Source organism: Aedes albopictus, chromosome 2 (assembly GCF_035046485.1).
Source record: "Aedes albopictus strain Foshan chromosome 2, AalbF5, whole genome shotgun sequence".
Classification (NCBI taxonomy): Eukaryota; Metazoa; Arthropoda; class Insecta; order Diptera; family Culicidae; genus Aedes; species Aedes albopictus.
The window spans coordinates 504,854,855-504,863,072 of NC_085137.1; positions in this window are offsets into that span (position 1 = coordinate 504,854,855).

Genomic DNA, 8,218 nt, shown 5'->3' on the forward strand with positions numbered 1-8,218 from the left:
AATATCTCTAGGTCAGTCAATTTTAAAGCTACATAAAAAGTGTCTTCAGCAAACTTGCTCAAAATTGATAGATCTACAACTTTTCGGAAGAATGTATATAGCTATTCTTGCAAATAAGAAAGTATGGTTTCCAATTTCTGTGAAAATATGGACCACCCTAATTTTCATGTACATTGGAAAGAGGACCTTATTATTAGGAACAACTTTGTAGAAGTCCATATTCGTCTAAAAAATCATTTGAAGGCGCTGCATGCATCTTTCCTCGTAAATCTGGTTCATGGACCATTGTGCAATGTGGACTTTCGGTAAATCCGAGTAAATCATCTATTGTTCTTTTCACGGAAAAGCGAAACCGTACTGGTGTTCAACCTTTGCGTCTCTTTGATTCTGAAATCAATGTGACTGAACAGGTAAAGTACGTTGGAGTCATTCTTGATTCCAAGCTTTCCTGGACGCCTCATATTGAGTTCAGAATCAAGAAAGCTTGTATGGCCTTCGGCCAATGCCGGCGAACATTCGGTACAACTTGGGGTCTAAAACCCAAGTATATCAAATGGATTTACACAACTGTGGTTCAGCCAATATTTGCCTATGGATGTCTTGTGTGGTGGCAAAATGGTGAAACGAGAAAGATCCAATCAAAGTTAGGCCATCTCCAAAGGATGTGCCTAATGGCGATGTCTGGAGCGTTCTCTTCAACTCCCACGGCAGCGCTCGAAGCTCTCTTTGACGTTGCTCCACTACACATTCATCTCAAACAAGAAGCACTTTCTTGCACTTACGAGACTCTTACTTACTCTTACCTATCATCTTACCTACACTTACTCTACGAGAGGAAACTCCTGTGAACCACACATCAACACACACCTCGTTGTTTCCACTTTTGGTGAATTGGGACAAAATTGTCCTTGCTCCATCTTACAATTTCTTGTAATTTTCCATATAGGACATTTTCCACGAAATTCCGAAGCACTTGCTTCGCCCAAGTCTATTCGAAGGTAGTTATCGCTTGTCGAACTCAAATCGAGGAGCTGAATTCAGCAAACGCTGCTCACCTTGTATGGGTGCCTGGCCATTCTTCAATCGCTGGAAATGAATTGGCTGATGAGTTAGCTCGCACTGGAGCATCACATGACTTCATTAGCCCTGAGCCAGCTATTCCGATATCGAAGTGTTGGGTAAAGCTTCAGATTCGCACCTGAGCTGCCACTCAACACAGACAATACTGGAATAGTTTGTATTGTAATGAGCCATCTCCAAGGGTGGCGAAGTATCTTACAAATCTGTCAAAGCAGAATTGCAGTATTCTGGTCAAAGCATTGACTGGCCAATGCCGACTCAGCTATCGGCGAATATTCAGCAAGCTGATTCATTTGCCTGTGATAGCTGTGAATCCAATTATGGAACTTCGTATCATTTGATATGTAACTGTCCAGTTTTCGCGCAACTGCGTTTCCGAGTATTCGGTAAACACTTATTAAGTGAAACTGACTTCAGAGACCTGAATATTCAGGATATTCTGTTGTTCTTAACCCGCTGTGGTAAAGAGCAACAGGCTCTCTTTCGCTTTTTGTGTTATTACAGTACCCTTTTCAAGGCGCTGTTTAAACCCTCCATCCTTATGCTTATGTGCTTCCTTTTCCCTAAGGTAGATGATGAAATAGGCTATTTTTTTGGCGATGGCACAAATGTCCCAAATGGAGGATAACGTGCCTCTGGAGCCGGCCTTCTGATACCTGATAGTCCGATTGACCACCGTTCCTCTTAGGGTTGGCCTCTTGGGACTTAGTTTTCTTGCCCCTTATGCGTTTCGCAACCAACTTGGCAGCCTGGTTATTCGCTCTGGCCATCCCCTTCTTCCTCTTTGGCTTTTCGTCCGTCTTTACCGAACTTTTCTTGGGTCGCGCCTGCTTTAGTCCTCTGCAGTTTCGATTATGCAGCTCGAGCGTAAGGCAGTTTGACCTCTCCGCTACGGCTTCGGCAAGTTGCATGATTTCGTGCTGCACCATCGCATTGCCAGCAAAGAGGAAGCTGTCCATTTGAGTGGACCGCACCTTCTTGCTCACATCAGCCGCACTCCGTTCTTCGACCAGGAGATCACACTCCTTCTTGGCCAGAGCCAGCGATTTGCGGAGCTTCAGCAGGCCCTGTTTCAGGTCCTTGCTGATGGAATTCCGCCCGCTCGTGATATAAAGATAGTGAGCTATGAAGAAAGAAACGTAAAAGAATAGGAAGACAGGAATACATATAGATTGGGAGACAGCAAGATATGATCGGTGCATCATAGTAAGACCTGTAGATACAGGGGATAGACAAAATGATCGGGACAGGCAAAATTTTCCCTCCTCAAAAAATATTTGAATAGTTGTAACTTTTCGAAAAGTGCATCAAATATTCTCAAATTTTTACTGTAAGTGGATCAACTAGTTGTGTATCAGTGGACGAAATTTGGAAAAGATCGGGCTATTCTGCACGAAGTTAAAAAGATTCTAGAAAAAGGTGTATTTATCCGATAGCCAACTTTGAGCTGATATATCTCCGGATTCAATGAACCCAATATAATGAAATTTTGACCATTTATGACTTATATAATGAGCTTTGAAAAACAGTTGACTTTAGTTTAAATTCTTAACACGGAAGAAAATTATAACGATTAGATTATTTTTCTAATAAAACACCAAATTTACTTAAATTTCAACATCGTTTCAAAATTCAAGATGCTAATCATAGTTCATTTATATTCCCTCTAATTGTCTTGAATATAAATATATTTTGAAAGAAAGTAACAACATAGCCGGAAATTCATTGAAAAAGTAATGGGATGCATATTAAAAATAGACCAATTTACTAAAAAAACAAAATAAATGAAATCGCTATAACTTGTTCTCTTGTTAATAATTTCAAGTTGAGTCAAACGCTTTTCAGAGCTCATCATATAAGTCGTAAATGGTCAAAATTTCATTGCATTCGGTTCATTGAATCCGGAGATATAACAGCTCAAATTTGGCTATCGGATATATATACCTTTTTCAAGAATCTTTATTACTTCGTGCAGAATAACCCGATCTTTTCCAAATTTTGTCCACTGATACACAACTAGATAACCCACTTACAGTAAAAATTTGAGAATATTTTATGCACTTTTCGAAAAGTTACAGCTATTTGAATATTTTTTGAGGATAGACATTTTTGCCTGTCCCGATCATTTTGTCTATCCCCTGTAGACCTGAAGATGAGTAGAGGTAAAACCTCAGTAAAAAGAGATTGTTCCGTGCCCAGCCCTGTGCTCGGTGATTATCGAGAAAAAAAAAACTAAAATTGTTGATCAACGCGATTGTCACACATCACCAAATGTCGGTGGTTTTTGGTTGACGAGTCGCGTAGCGCTTCTATAGTAAAGAAGCAAAAACACCATTCAAGGTGAGACGACACAGCTGTGCGACCAACGGCAACCGTGATATTTTTTTGTCGTAGGTGCCATCCTCAGTATTTCCTTTATCTTTTTCGATTGTTTCAAAACACGGTTGCGCTGCGGTAGTCGCGGACGTTTCGTGTGCACCGAGCAGCGTACGACCTAGGCTGAGAAGATGTGGTGTTTATCATCCTCAGTAGGTATTTCAGACAGTTCAAGGTGTCAACCTGGAAATGCCCAAAACTTTGAGATGGGGCACACATGTGCCCCATGCGAAACTTGTCAACTTGGTGAGTTGACAACTTTTGGGCACTGCGTGCTGGCTACGGACATTGACGAAGCACATCTGTTCGCACTGGGGACAGACCGCAAGCGCCAAATTTCGTTATCAGTGCATTGACAATAGCACGCTAATCCGCAGGCTTAGGAAATATCTCATTCTGCGGATGAAAATAGCATTGTCCGCATTAAACGGAGCTTGCTGCGATTAACCGAATTAGTACATTCCAGGTTTAAATGCTGCCCACAAGTTTCTGCGTTTGCACCGAGAGCAATCGAGTTGGCTGCAGAAGCGCGGCTTGCTTCAATCGAACTGCTCGGTCATTTGACCGGGTGATAATTAGCTGATAAAAAGTGACCTCCTGTGCCGCCGCCTGCTTCGCCTGGGAAGCCACCCTCGCACTGCCGGCTGGTTGAATGTTGACTCAACCAGCTCTGGGCGTTGAGCACAGGTGCCCCGCCATATGTTTGCACCGAGCGCGAGCGTGTACTTGGACGTGTTTGTTGACGATTTTTTTTTTGCACGGGCTCTTGGCTTCGTCACGCATTAGAAATGCATTAGCGGATTGGACACGCGGCTTTTCTGGGTCGAACACCTGACGCATATGTTCGCTCGCTCTGCGAGGCGACGGTGAACTGCCTATCTATAGGAATAGGTTTTATTTGTGGTGCACGGTACTCGTATCCGGCAAAGATGGTTGGTGCGCAGTTTATAGATTGGAAAATCGTTTATTGATGCGCGTTTCGGATGATTGGACGCAATAAATGGATGGGCGATACTATTCTGATTCTTCTTTGATTTAATGGCGGGATTGCGCAGCTGACAGATGTTGAGAGTAGCTACAGCAAACGTGCGATTCCGAGCTTAACGACTTGCTTATCTTGCTTTGTCAAAAAATTGATGTTTTTAAAACAAGTATTGGTTCTTTTGGGCTGCAAAATGGCGAGTCGATAACCTGGAGCGTCCAATATAGCTCTGGTTCTCATAAGTTCTACCCTCGTGCTTCTACGGATCAATCGATGACAAAAACCGCCAGCTAGAGTTGTGTGCTTGGCTGGTAGTGCAACCTAGGCAATGTTGTTCTTCTGTCTTCGGCTGGATTGAGGAGGTTCGACCCGAGTGTCTGTCTACCATAAGGAGGTGCGGCTCAAACAGCGTATGTTGTGGCTTCTAGTGGCTGAGCAAGAAACGCTGCATCACCTCAGCTATACCTAATGTGGCAGCTCCACCAGCGCGATGTTGGCAGCGCGACCCTCTTAAAATAGCCTGTCGAAACTCGAAACCTTTAACACCATAAAAATTAAGTTAGAAATAGAAATATCGATAGGGCCCATATAGCCGAGGCGGTAAACGCACGGGTATTCAGCATGACCATGCTGAGGGTGACGGGTTCGATTCCCGGTCGGTCCAGGATCTTTTCGTAAAGGAAATTTCCTTGACTTCCTTGGGCATAGAGTATCTTCGTGCCTGCCACATGATATACACATGCAAAATGGTCATTGGCAGAGGAAGCTCTCAGTTAATAACTGTGGAAGTGCTCGTAGAACACTAAGCTGAGAAGCAGGTTTTGTCCCAGTGAGGACGTTACGCCAAGAAGAGGAGAGGAGAAATATCGATACTGCCAGAAACCGGCTACGAAATAAGCACTATGATCGGAACCTGGCACGTCAGGACAGGTCAGGACCAAGGTCAAGACTTTCTTCTTTGGCTTTCCGCCCGCCTGCGCCGGACGCTTCTTGGGCCGCGTCTCCTCGGCAGGTCTCGACCATGCAGCTCGAGTCTTAGCAGGGCAGTTTGACCTCTCCGCTAAGTCTCCGGCGAGCTGCATGGTTTCGTGCTGCATTGTCGCATAGCCAGCAAAGAGGAAGCTGTCCGTTTGGGTAGATCACTTCTCTCTGCTCGCATCAGCCGCACTCCGCTCTTCGATCAGGAGATCATACTCCTTCTTGGCCAGAGCCAGGGATTGGTGGAGCTTCAAAAGGCCTTGTTTCAGGTCCTTGCTGATGGTAGTCCGCCCCCAATCGTGTAGCCGATCAGCTCGTCCAGCTTTTCGGCAGATATCAACATCTTCGGCAGACCGCTCCTGTTGCGGTTCAGCGCCCGCGTGTGATCCGCGCCAGTCAACTGCGCTTCCTCGGTCGGTGCTGCGCCACCTCGTGCTTCTCTTGTTGAACCTCCTGCCTCCTGCTCGCTATAGCAAGTTGATAACACAATATCGTAAAATGAGTTCTGGAGCGAACACTAATTTGTTACGGCTCAGTTATTGTACTTTGCTCGGGGTAGTGGGTACACCAGCTCCTCGTAGTGGCGATCTCACCAGTCCTCCTCGCTCGAACGGATTCAACGCCGTTTCCTCTGTCTCTCCACCCTCGTTCACATTGTTGTTGTTCATGGATTTAGTAGTCGTTACTTCTGTTGGGCCTAATGTTGTTGCTAATGAAGTAGTCGCCAATGATCCTGATGGTAGTCTATGCAAGCAGGGAGGCCACCCGAGGGTTGACCCAGGCCCTTATGGGATTAATCATGTTCATCTCAACCCACTTCCACCCAGTTAGTTGCCTAAGTTGGGCACAGATCAGGAACGTCCTTTAAGGCCACACCACAGTTATATGGGACGGAGAACAGCGCCGACATTAGCCCATCCGCCGTTTTAAGTCAGTGTCACCCGACCTTACTAAGAGGATAGAATGCCGTCGCTACCAGCTGACTTGTGTGCAGTTACCCAAGCGTGTACCGTCTCAGATACGAATTACAAAGCAAGACCAGTATGCCGTAATCAGGAACTTACTGGTGTCGTTCCTAATGTGCCTGAGGCACTCCTAGTTGGGCTGTGATACTTTGAAAGCGGTGCAGTATCGCTTGTTACTGAGTTGCTTCTGAGTTGGCATTTCTGAAAGAGCCCTTCTGGGTCCTTGCCACGCATAGGCTTACTCTGCTTGAGCAATCCGTATGCTCCGGTGCTCGGTCATCTCTTGGTGCCAAAAGTGGTAAGTAAACACCAGGGATGCCAGATGATTTTTTGAAAAACCTGTATCACTTTTTTTTTCAAAAATCTGTATCCCATACAACACATGGGTGACAAATCTGTATCCCGTACAAAAATAAAATAAAGATTAATCTGTACATATGGCCTCCCTGGTCCACACTGGTGTGTGGATATGGTTCGCTTAGAAAATAATCCCACCTGACTCGCAGAACGGGGAGGGGGGATTTCTAGACGAACATTTGAAAAGGGCCTGCCTGCTTTGCGTAAGCAAACATGTTTTTGTCTCTGTAGGGCCTATCTGCATCCACTCACGCACATCAACACCCTTATCAGAAAGAGTGTTCTTCAATCTATCTGTTAAGGGTGTTGATGTGCGTGGGTGGATGCAGATGAGCCCTGCAGAGACAGAAACATGTTTGTTTACAAAAACCAGGTAGACCCTTTTCAAATGTTCGTCTAGATTTGTCGAGTCCCTGGACTACTGTCCCTGCTGCCCTGTCCCCGCCAGGTGTGTAACCCCTTAAAGAGACCATACTCCACACCATTATTCAGCTATCATTGTGTTACACCATTGAACATCATTAAACAGCCAATGTCCAGCTAATACTCTCACTGTTCAACATTATTTGTTACTTGGGAGGTTATGATTTCTTTTGCATTCATTCAAACAGCAATATTGTCATTAGCATTAGTCATATTGCGGAATTAGATACCTTGGTACCTTATATCGTACTCTAGTATTACCAGATCAGCTACACTTGCACAAGGAATCAATGAAGAATTTCTTTGAACCAACAGTCATCTTCAATGTGCAAGTGTTGGTCATTTTATAGTCGACAATTACACATACCACGTCAGCCTGCAGGTTATTGAGAGGAATGGAAAACGTACATAATCAGCCTATTCAAAAGACGTTTGAAATCAGCTGATTTTTGGGGTCACTGCTGATTGTGGAGCCTCGTAGCCATGCGGTTGGACTCACCAAGCTTCTAGTCGCACCATGCTGTGGGATGAGGGTTCGATTGCCGCTCCGGGCGATGAAACTGGTCGTGAGAATAGTTTCTTCTCTGTATCCACTGGTGCATGCTCCTTGTGTCCCTTGTCTAGTGTTTGGTTTCGTTCAGTCTGTACAGCCTCTCACTGCAGACGGTGTCTTTTTTTTTATTTCAATGGCAGTTCTCCTATGAAAATGACAAGTTGGTGTTTGCGCCTTTGTTCAGACGGCAGTTGTAAACAGTGGCATAGACGAACCCGTCAAATGAAAAGGCCTATTGCTTGCTCACAGCAAACCGTTGAGACCACAGCGTCTGTGCAAGTCTTAGTCCATGTGGTTGTCGAAGTGTTTGGGAAATTACAGTTTGTAGAGGCTCAAGATGGTACATAGATAGTCATTTGGTAGGCGCTAGAATATAATGTGACAACAGAAATTCGCCTGCCTAGTTATTTTTCCATTCAATTTTGTCGACGATGACAATCCAGTGCTGCCACTTTTCTTTATTCCAAATCTTTCAAACAATTTGAATTTAATGACGTAAATGTT